A 12,015-nucleotide genomic window follows, 5' to 3' on the forward strand; every position below is an offset into this window, starting at 1 on the left:
AGTTTTAGGATCCAGTTACCCTGAAAGACCATGCTCCATCTCATCCCCAGGATCCCAGCAGGACCAAGCTTGCTCATGCTTACCAGGTGAGAAAGGGAGAAAGAAGAGGAGGAAGAGGAAAAAAAGCAGTCCTGTGGGAAGATGGGATGTGGGGAGAGCAGGAACCTTCGGGAACCGAAGCCTCAGGTCCCCTTCCTCAGGGGCCTGAGGAGGGTTTGGCTACTGGGGCTGCAGCTGCATTTAGCATCTGGCAGCGTACGCTGGACCTTGCTCTTCATGTGAGTCCTGAATCAGCAAGGTTACGCTGCCCTGACTGGCAGCCAGACTGTGGCCCTCTGGCTGATTCTTGTTTATACTTTCAATATGCAGCTTCGGAAAAGCCTCCTGTCTTTCTGTCTAAACCTTTCGAGGCCACATCCTATGGTCTGTGCATTTAAATTAGCTTTACTGATAGCCAAGGTGTTGAAGCTTTCCCTTGGGGTAAGTGAGAGCGGAATTTGTCTTTTTGCTTGTTAAGGAGTTAGCTGAAGCTCTGGTAACAAGATTCAGCTCTTTAGTTCCTTTAGTTCAGGGTATCAAAATAATTTGTAAAGAAATATGTTTAACATAAAAAAAATGTTTAAAGGTGTTTAACATCTTTGTCAGTGACATGGACAGTGGGACTGAGTGCACCCTCAGCAAGTTTGCTGATGACACCGAGCTGTGTGGTGCAAGTCGATGTGCTGGAGGGAAGGGATGCCATCCAGAGGGACCTTGACAGGCTTGAGAGGTGGGCCCATGTGAACCTCATGAAGTTCAACAGGGCCAAGGGCAAGGTCCTGCACGTGGGTCAGGGCAATCCCAAGCACAAATACAGGCTGGGCGATGATGGATTGAGGGCAGCCCCGTGGAGAAGGGCTTGGGCGTATTAGTGGATGAAAAACTGAATATGAGCCAGCAATGTGCGCTCACAGCCCAGAAAGCCGATCGCATTCTGGGCTGCATCAAAAGAAGTGTGGCCAGCAGGTCGAGGGAGGTGATTCTGCCCCTCTACTCTGCTCTCGTGAGACCTCACCTGGAGCACTGTGTTCAGTTCTGGGGCCCCCAACATAAGAAGGACATGGACCTGTTGGAGCGGGTCCAGAGGAGGGCCACAAAGATGCTCAGAGGGTTGGAGCACCTCCCCTATGAGGACAGGCTGAGAGAGTTGGGCTTATTCAGCCTGGAGAAGAGAAGGCTCAGGGGACACATTATTGTGGCCTTCCAGTAATTAAAGGCGGCCTACAAGAAAGATGGGGAGAGACTGTTTAACAGGGACTGTAGTGATAGGATGAGGGGTAACGGTTTTAAACTGAAAGAGGGTAGACTTAGGTTAGATATTAGGAAAAAAGTCTTTACTGTGAGGGTGGTGAGACATTGGAACAGGTTGCCCAGAGAAGTTGTGGCTGCCCCATCCCTGGAAGTGTTCAAGGCCAGGTTGGCTGGGGCTTTGAGCAACATGGTCTAAGTGGAAGGTGTCCCCGCCCATGGCAAGGGGCTTGGAACTAGGTGATCTTTAAGGTCCCTTCCAACCCAAACCATTCTATGATTCCAAATCACAAGCCTAATGGGCATTTGCCGTGACAGAATATATGAACAATTTATTGAAGAGATGAACTTTTCAGTTACATACCTTAGCAGAAGTGGGCATGGACTCTGTCTTTGATTCCTCCCTAATTTTGTCCAGCCATGACAGCTAGACTGACTGATTTAGGGTTACTGTTTCAGGAAGTCTCCTTTGCTGTTTACTCCAGTGGCATGATGCAATGGGACAGTGATGGAAAGTGGAGTTTAGTATAAGAACTTTTTTTTTTTTGACATGGGATGTAGTTTTTAAACCTTATCCTGTGTCCCTGATTTGGGACTACTGATATGCTCATGTGTGCGTCCTGTTGCCTTCAGTGGGATATAAATACTTGTTTAGGTGAAGTGGATGTTTAAGTGCTGTCATGAAACAGAACAGACCTAAACATGTGCTGAACTCTTCTGAATTGGTGCAGACTGCAATAATTGTGCTATTTTAAAACAAGCTCATCAAACAAAGCCTTGATTTACTGTTTCCATGCATAACAGGGAGAGCACATCTTGCAGTCTGCACCACCTCTGGAATGGGAGTGGGGTGGATGGAGTGTAATGGCTGCACTGTCATTTTGTACATGCGGAAAGTAAGTCAGAAATTTTTTGAGAGCTTCTTCATGCTGGATTCTGGTGTGGAAATTCTCCAAGAAAGAGATATTAAAAGGAATTAAAGAAAATATTCTGGACAAATAGCATTATGTGCATTCTTTCAGAAGTATAGTTGTTGGATCTTTAGGTGAGGAACCATCTTGGAGAAGCAGAGACAATCTGTAAACTTAATTAGTCATGGCTGAAAAATGGAAACACTTTTGGCAAATTCTAGCTGTTTTCTTTCACTATTTTCAAAACGATACTTTTCAATACTGAGTATTGCAATAACATTTTAATCTTTAAAATGGCAACAGTGATTTCCAAACCAGCTCCAGAAATCAACTGGAGAAGCTCTTGGTCTAGTATTCATTTGCTTTTATAAAAGGAAGTAAGATAAACTGAGCACTTTGTTTCAGGTTAGCCTGAAATACTGTATCTTTCCAATTTTTTTTATTTTTTCTTCAGGCAGTTGACTGAAATATTACATATTTTCACTGTCCTTCACAGGTTGTGTTTTCACAGAAAATGTTGTGCTCTTAGCTCTGGTTAGTGAGGTAGCTGTGGGGCACCAAAATCCTTGTGGTGTCCAGGCAATTTATCATTTAGCAGTGCCTTTGGGCAGCTCTGCCAAACCAAACAGGACTGCAGCGAGCCCAGGAAGGTGATCGCCAGCAGTGTTTCTTGCTTTCCTAAGGAAAAGGGGGAAGACCCAATGGCATTAGTTCAGTTCAGTAAGCAATGGTGCTGGGTAAGATGCTGGACCTTGGGGAGACCTTGGCAGGGACAAGGTGGTTGTTGGTGGGTTGAATTCTCCCTGAGCAGCTAGCTGTAGAACTGTCAGTGATGGCAGAGCGTTTCAAGGGGAAATATGGGGAGAAGTTGGAGAAGGAGTTGTCATCTCCACGCCTGCATGAAGACACAGCGGTAAATGAAAGCAGGTGAAAAAGGATAAATGCAGGATACATAAATACCACAGGAGGGAGGATGATGGATGGGAAGGAGGAAGAAAGTACTTCTTTTGAAGAAAATTGCTGTCAGATGATACAGGGGACGAAAGGATGTGTCTGATGTAGCTTCGGAATTGGCTGTGAGCACTGAGATGCTATGGAAACATTCGCACAGTAACGTAAGGAGGATTGGAAATAGAGTTGTTGGAGGGCCCATAGCAATCTCCAACACAGTACATGAAGGTAAGGTTGTGGGGTTAGCACTGCATGCAATGGTGAACTACTGTCTTACCTGAATAGGTGAGATAAGAAGGTCGAAATTTCTAGGAGGAAGGGAGGGTAAAAGGGATGATAGTGCCAGGAGTAAGCAATGGAGTCACTGGGTATGAGAAGAGGGCTCTATAAAGTTATTAGGCAACCAGGAATTGCAATTATTGCCTTAATTTCCCATGAAGAAAGAAAAAAAAAAAAGAACTTTTCTACAGAGAAATTTACATCTTAAAGATCAGAAAGCATCAGGTAAAGTGACAATTGACAGTTTCCAGGGAGAATTAGGTCTTGTGCAGGTAATTAAAACAAGTAATAAAAGACTTGCCAGCTGTAGAAAGAATAAGAGGAAGTGGAAAGAAAAGGTGGGGCACCCTACAGAGAGAGGCAGGACTAAGATTAAAATAATGTCAGTATGGTCCTAAAAGTAATGATTGTTTTGCTGTGATTTTCAAGAGGGATAATAATAGCTGATAGGAGGATAGTCTAGGAGGCTTGGGGCAATGGAGGTGGAAATCATTGCAACAGGGTGGGAGTAAAGTTCAGAGACTTCATGTGCATGAGTGGGAGAGAGATTAAGGAGTGAATAACAGGGATTAGGTGATCTCCACAAAATCCAAGGTACATGATTTCTGCTCAAACCATATTTCTCCGACTTCATGGGAAGTTAGAAAACATCAAATGGAAACCCATGAACACAGTAAAGGGAATCAGACAAGGAGGTGCCAACATCCAGAGGTGGCTGTGGCAGTGGTTAAGCACATCTTCAACCTGAAGGACATTTGTCAGTCTTCAGGACCACTGGCTGGGGAGGATGAGTTTACCCTGAATGAAAAGCCGTTCTGAACAAAACCCAAAATGTGTTGTTTGTAACACAGATGTTGCTAGCACCCTGCAGACTCTGAGCATCAGCTTTTGTGGAAAGCAAATCCACAACTGTAACACGCATATGGAAGTTTGTTCTTCATAATCTACTGTCAGAGTCTTTCAGAACATTCATGTTTGCTAAGGAAAACAGTAATTTATTTCAATTTTATGAGGCTAGTTATGCTCTTTGTGCCGTTTCGTATGTGCAAATCAATTTGACATGCTTACAGATGTTAGGCAGAATTGTATGAATGTTTGTTATGAACCAGACTGGTTCAGAGCACTTTATTAGATAGCACATGTCCCCAAACTACAATTTATCAGTCAGTACTCAACCTTCGTACCTTCAGCTGTAGTCTTATTCGTGTATGAGATTGTATGCTTTCATTCCTTAGATTTTATTGAAGAATATGCAGATGATCAATTCAATTACTAAGATGGCCTGGAAACTGCAGTTGTTCAGTCTGGCTTAAAAACAGCTGCAATTCCCTAAAGCTCAGAGGTTTGTATTTTTTCTTTCTGAATATTTCAACTTGGAGGTTGGCAGTACATGAGCTCACATTCTTCTAGAATCTGGATTTTTGTTTGTTTGTTTGTTTCTGTTTTGGTTTGCTGTGATATTTTATCTGTACTATTGATACAGCATTGACAATCCATGACAAGAGATCCCTGATAATCCCAGTAAGCCAAGCCAAGAGGATATTTATGTCCTTAGAAAAGTATTCTGAACAGATCCTAAGGGTTTCCTGAGATTCACCTGGCAGGACGCCAGCTGCTCTGTGCCTAATGGTACAAAGGCACCATTGCCTCAAAGCAGGATTTGGTGCTAAATGGCCACAGGAAGCCATCAGATTTGCACAGTAAATTTATCAAACACCTAGCAGTTGATAACAACTAAAAGGCTAAGTTTATTCTTTTCCATCTCATTTTTTATTACCTCTCCAAAACTGAATCATGCAAACCAAATAGCTTTCGTGCTCAATCCCTCCCAAAATGACTGGAAAGAAATGCTGATTTTTATCCAAGCAAATGCAAACACAAAGCAAAGACGAGTCCAGTGAGATGCTCGTTATGCACTATTGATTTCCACTAATTTCTGTTTAAGTGGCAGATGTTTGTAGCCTTGCAATTGGTTCCACAGAGTCAATGGTCTGCCTTCTTTTGTAACCCAGCTTTAAAATCTGGTAGACAATTTTTAGTGTAAACATGAACGCTTTCTCCCACAGACGAACTCCAGCTTTGGGCTCTTTGAAACCCTTGGCTTGGACTTTGACTTCTGCTTCTTGGTTATAGCAAAAATTCTCTCAAGTGCTCTCAGCAATATTGGAAAAACACCTGAGTATCTTCTCAGAAAGCTAATTTGGACTGTGTTGGTCACAGGCAAACAAATGCGCTCAGTTGATTTAAATATGTGCCAGTCCTGCAATGAAAATGGCTGTTATGAAATATCAGTTAGCTTGCCTTCCAGATTGCAAGGAGCAGGAAGCCAAAATTTGCATGTAGCCATTAACTCATGCTTTAATGATGTGAATGCACATGAAATGTATGTTTGCCCTCCATTGACTGTGTGGTGAGACCAAGCCGGTGTGTTGGTGAAGGAGGAATTCTTAAACAGTGGTTTCCATACTGACCATTGAGATCCCATAATGGATGAGGATTCCCAAGTAGGTTGAGTTTTGAGGTAAGAGGAGCAATCTGCACAGGGAAGCAGAGGAGCAGCAGGTAGATAATAAGGCATTGAATGGAGAGTTAGGAAATGAGAGGGTGGACTGTGGAATACGGAGTGGTTTTGTTGTGCAGTGGGCTAAACCCCAAGAGGTTTCACTTAAGAGCTCTACCAGAGTCGTCATCTATCCCCTTGGACAGCTTACTCCATCCCACGGTCTCCAGTCTATAAAATAAGAACATTAATTCTTCCTGCCTCCCACTCACCATTTATATATCGTTTCTGTTTACATGGTGAGGAGTGTCTTCTGCTGCAGAGCCCAGCAGCTGAGTCCTGATCTCAGATGCTGTTTGCCCCAGAGTAGATTTTACTGTCTCTTAAAGAGAAGCCTGGGCATCTTATGTATATAGCTGGTACAAGTGCCATTGTCTGTTGGCTGTAGTTTTGCATATATTCCTGTAAGTGTGTGCAAAAAGAGAGGAGCCAGAGCAGTGAGAGCAGAAGGAAGCAGCTTTATTTGAAATGGGCTATTTATACTGTCAATGAAATAGAGACATCCACATATGCAGGTATTGTATAAGTAGGTATTTACTTAACTGATATCCTTGATTTGATGTGGGTGTTTTCAAGGAGAAGGAATGGTTGATCTGAGGCAATAACTCAGGCAGTTTGATTTCTCGGTTGTTCATAAAGGGAAATGTACTTTGTAGAAGTGAATTCCTAAGTATATGGCAAAGGAGGTTTTTAGTCTGAATCATTCCTTTGAGGGATTTTAAACATTTGCCTCCCACATGCTGCAATAATGTTCTGAAAGTGGCTTCGTTGTATGATCTGAGAAGCTGCATTCTGGCGCCTGATGGTTTATGAGAATTAAACGCAATGGAGTGGTCCCAGATCATATAAATTCAAGATTTAACAGTAACAAGCAGGGAGGGGAGGGGGAGTCCTGTGTGCAGCATCAGAGCAGAAGCATCCGTCTGGGAGCGTGGGTCTCTGTAGCATTACGCTGAGCGTGGCAGAGCCCAGCCTCCTCTCCAGACCTCACATGGAGAGTACAAGTTTGCAGAAAAACAAATAGTTTTACAAGTGTCTGCTCAGACACATCGCCAGCAGGCAAGAGCACTTTGGACATGCTCTGTGAGTGGAGCTTTGCCTCTTAATGACTGCGAGCGTGGCCTGGGCTTTCTTCACTTCTCAATTTTTCTCCTGTGTTTATTTTAAGTAAGGGTGATTTTCACTCTCCTGTTTGCTTAGCTCCTCCTGGTACAATAAAACATTTAAGATACATGGGGCAGAGACTGAGACAGCCTAGAGCAGAGCATCCCACGGTGGTGAGGACATCTTTAACACGATGAGTACAGCAGGTGCATGAAGATCTGCTTCCAGTTGCCCTTTAATTTGGGAGGATTTTGAACCCAGGGCCACACAGCTGTCCTTCTCTTCCCAGTCCCAGTCACAGCTGCTCTTCTTTCCTGTGGAGGTGATTCTGTCGACTGGGTGTCACACACACATCAGGCAAGCTGGTAACCAAAGGGTTTGGGAACAGGTATCGCTCCTTGCCCCCAGTCACAGTGATATTCATCCTTATTTTAGGAGGGATAAATGAGAATATAAATTGAATTTTCAATCCTCAGTCACCTTAAAGTACATAATAAATTGAGCTATAAACAACATATAGAAATTGTTCTGGCTACTTCTGTGCTGAAGTGTGGCAGTTCCCCGGCAGTATACGTCAGCTCGCTAGGACTGAGTCAGCAAGGGAGCAAAGATTGCCACAGCGCGACACGGACAGAGTTCACAAGGCTGGCAGCTGAGCTGGGATTAATACCTGCACTTGCACGATGGGGAGTATGAGGCTGTGAGTGACAGAAGGTTTCCAGAAGCACAGGTTTATTTCTTGTCTTATGACTGGTTGCTTTTCCCAATTGCCTTTTGAGTGTGATGTTATTTTACGGCGTGGTACATCTGCCTCATATTTCAAACACGTCTCCCTGCAATGTCAAAGTCTTGCCAAATGGACTGTTAGCTGCATAAGTCTACTGTAGACAATGGAGGAGATGTAGTGCAAGATTCCAGGTGTTGGAAGGCCAGCTGTCCTCCCTGCATAACCCCTTGTGACAGGTAGCACTGATGGTGGGAAAAGGAGCCTTCATCTGCATTCCTGAGTAGGAATGGAGCCCCTCCAGCATGGTGGAAATAAGACAGTATACATCTTTTTGCAGCTGTAATTTACATAGAATATTCTTGTAGGGACCACTGTCTTCAGTATGTCTTTTGGTAGCTTAGCACCTCTGAGGTTCCTTAGTCGCAGGAATTATACAATGAGCAGCAGTACTCACTAAAAATACTATTACCCAGTGAAGTGAGGGATTAAGAGAAGAAAAATGCACTTGTAAAGAAGTAAAGCAAAGAACAGAAGCAAGGAAAAACATGAGGCTTTGCATGGGAAGGGAGGGAGCGTGCCAGCAAAGTTCTGACCTTACCAGTTTTTTACTCTTTGCTTAGTAGCTGAGGATAGAAATGTTCTCCAGATGCAAGGAATCACTAGGTTGTTCCTTGACTTCTCAGCATTTCTCTCTCCTGGGAGGGAAGATCATTAGAAATGGGATAGGTTCTTAGGCTATCAGTCTGATTCCCCAAATTTTAAGTTATTTTTTGTCGTAGTAATTCTCAAGATTGGTTTGTTTATACTACATCTTCCATAGCTCATTCTGGAGAGTGGTTGCAGCCTTCATACTCTGAAGAAATACAGTTCACGTGAGGCCATAGGATTGCACCAATCTCAGAAAACTCATCAAGAGGAGGAGATCTGTGTCCCTAGAGCTTGCAGTTAAATACTGGACTCTGCAAGTTTCCAGCATGTGTGTGCATGCATGCTGAGTTTGCTCTGCTTTCTCAGATCCTTTACAGGTGTGTGAGTACTGGCTGCTCATGACCTTGGAAAGTCAAGCCTTCAGGCACTAACAGACAGTACTGAAAAAGAAAAAGAGGAAGGAAATAATGATTTGACAGTCTTGACAGCAACACATCCCCTTCGGGTTTGTGTGGGGCTGAGATGATCTGTGTATGCTGGTGGTTAGAAATGCATTTGTGTTTGGATGTGCATGTAGCTATATTAAATGCGCATGTATGTGATATCTATAATAAATATGCATTACACATATTCTACGTGTGTAAGGAAATAGATGATTTAAGAAGACAACATTTGGCAGTGGTTCAAAAAAAAGGTGGTAGTGAAATATTTCTGATCTGGATGCAGTGATCACAGCTTTATCTGGCTGCTCACCAGCTCCTTGTAAATGCTGTTTTAAAGTGTTACTGCAGACGCATTGAGCCTGCATGAAGCGGGAGGCTCTTCCATGCCCTCTGAGCAGGAAAATGGAGAGCTTTGAAGCCTCTGGTCCGAGGAAGATACTTCAAGTTAATTTTCTGTGTAAGGAATCAGCTGCTGAGGATCTAAATTTTGTGGATAAACCCCACTAAAGAAGAGGAGAAAACAAAAGATAGCTGAACTGTTCAAGTGCCCTTCATTTCTACTTTGCTAAATGAATTAGTCCTGCTTACTTTTTTTTTTTAACAAAGCCAGAAAAAAGATATAAAGGGATTTGTGAAGTTAGGTATCCTTTACAAAAATTCAGTGTCTCAGATCCTCCAGCTGAGGAGCAGAAAATTTGTATTTAGTAGAAATCCTTTCCACTTTGGCTATATGTATATTGCTACCAGAAACTTTTAAGTCTCTAAATCCAGCATTAACATTGTAACTGCACTGATGCAGAGCTCAGCAAAACCTCTCTGGAAAGTTACTTGGGCAGCCAGCCTCCATCAAGCTGCCGTGGTTATGGCCAGCTTGCTGGTGGTACCCCAACCATCTGGGCTAAAGCTTCCTCTGGTGGCTCAGTAAGAGCTGTGGTCTTCACTCACAAGTCCATCTATTCTTACCCAAGGAGGTCTCTCACCAGATGACTTTTCCCAAAGAAACACTGCCAACTGCCTTGTACAGGAAATTTTATAGCCTTGAATATTTAATAAGAAGGGATGATTTATAAATTCTTCAGGCTGAAGCCGGATGATGTCCTCGATAATGGGCGATTGGACCCATTTTGTATTTTACAGTCTTGTCACATGAAGTCATTCTGTCTTTTTGGTGTGTGCTCCACGTTTGCCTCTGCAAATATAAATGTGCCTGAACACTCCTACATGGAGAGTCCCTCCTTTGCAGGCATTAAAGGTCAGTTGTAAATGTTCTGCAGGAGTAAGGCTGTGTTACAGACCACTCCAGCATGAACAGCTTGGTCTGTGTTTAAAAAGTGACAACTGAAGCTTTAGTGGAAGAAAACAACTCGTTCCTGGGCATCTTCTGGTGAGAGAAACTGCTCAAAGTCACCTTATTTGTTTCACATTTCACCACGATTGTTCTTTCATAGCCCTTGGCTGTTATCAGTTATTCTGGATAAATGACATTCCACATCTCTTCCAACCACCCCAAAAGATGAATCCCACTTTTGTTTTACTTTATATTCAATGGTATTTTTTTTTCTTCTTTGGCTGGGTATTTTGTGATTTATAAAAACATAAAGCCCTGGAGCAGGCCAGCATATCTTAGAGACTCATCCCTCTAAATTTTCACAAACCCACTTCAGATATCAGTAAACTGCAAGCCTTTCTTCCATGGGTATTTGCAAACATTAATGAAGTAAGTCTCACAGTCAATCGCATATGCTTGAGACATCTTAGCTTTTAAGTGGCTAGACATCTGAGCTACCGATGGATTTAAGTAAAACAGTTGGATGTGTAACCCTGGTTTGCTATCACTGCCATGTGTCTTATCTGCAGAAGAACTCCATCTCTCTTAACCTCTTTTCAGATGGAAAAAGAGATTTTGTCCAGCAGCCAAAGGGAAATGCAAGCATCCTGGTGGAAAACAAGCTGTTTCAAAACCCTGGCTGCAAGCTACCCACACATCACGGTTGTCAGCCAGGCTGCACATGCATAGTTACAGGGAATAAAATAGAGAGGACCTTCTGTTCCTGTTCAGAAAGGTCTCTACCCATTCACCTACACCAGAGGATCGTCATCAGCTGCCAGTATTAATTTGTTCTCCTATGTAGTTTTCCAGCCAAAGGAGGGTAAAATAAGTCTAATGCTATCCAGCAGGAACACTTGCAATGCAAATGCTAGCCCATATATTACAAAGCATTAATGCGACCCACTTCTAGATTACTTGGGGTAATTTCTGATTTTATTTATTCCTCCTTTTCTTTAATTAACTTCTGGGAAGAGAAGCTGAAATATCAGTATGGGGAAAATCAAATATGAGAAACAAAGCCCATTTTTATTTTGAGACTGTGCTTCCCTTGCAATAGCAGTTTATTTAAAGAGGAGCCTGGAATAATCCAGTTTAAGCAAAGCAAAGAGCTCTACTGAAGCCAAACTGTGTGTGGGTGTGCTCTTGTCAGGGCTCCCAGAAGAGGAGGGCAGGAAAAGCTGTTAGTCAGACCTCAGATATTGCAGGAGATGTTGGTTATTCAGTAGCTGGCATTTTTCCTTGGCATACCAGTACAGAGCCACTACTCTGGTGTACTGGAAGAGGGTGCATCCCATTGGGAGAATCCTCAGATAACCTGAGGTCCTGCTCCTTTGTTATTGTAAAAGAAAATCCCAAGGACACGTGGCTGGAAGAGGTGTCCACTGCAAGGGCCTAGGAGGTGGGGTTAGGAATGAGTCTCTGCTCCTCTGCCTTTTCTTGTTGTTCCACCTTGTGCTGTGTTTGCGGCAGGTCCCAGGCTGCGGTCTGGTGGTGTTGCTCTGTGCCACCTGCGGGGGATTGTGTTGTATGGGGTGGTCCCACCTCATACCATTTGGACCCAGGCTTGAAGCCACAACAGTCTTCAGGCATAGTTCCCGCAGAGCAACAGTCAGTATGGGTCGTAGCTTATCACAACGTTTGCAGAGAATTACCCACATGCTCAGTTTTCTCAAAGTGAATACTCTCTTGATGCTATGGGCTTCTCAGAGTTCAGAAAGTCAGGCATAAGCATAAATCTTTGCATTATCTCAGCTTACTTTTATAATCTGTTTAAA

General features: G+C 43.3%; 1 protein-coding gene across 4 annotated transcripts in view; it reads left to right on the forward strand.

Moving 5' to 3' along the window:
* NEURL1 (neuralized E3 ubiquitin protein ligase 1) overlaps window positions 1-12,015 on the forward strand; it is a 166,570-nt gene that overhangs the window by 132,386 nt on the left and 22,169 nt on the right. The window lies entirely within an intron of this gene.

Source organism: Harpia harpyja, chromosome 10 (genome assembly GCF_026419915.1).
Source record: "Harpia harpyja isolate bHarHar1 chromosome 10, bHarHar1 primary haplotype, whole genome shotgun sequence".
Taxonomy (NCBI): Eukaryota; Metazoa; Chordata; class Aves; order Accipitriformes; family Accipitridae; genus Harpia; species Harpia harpyja.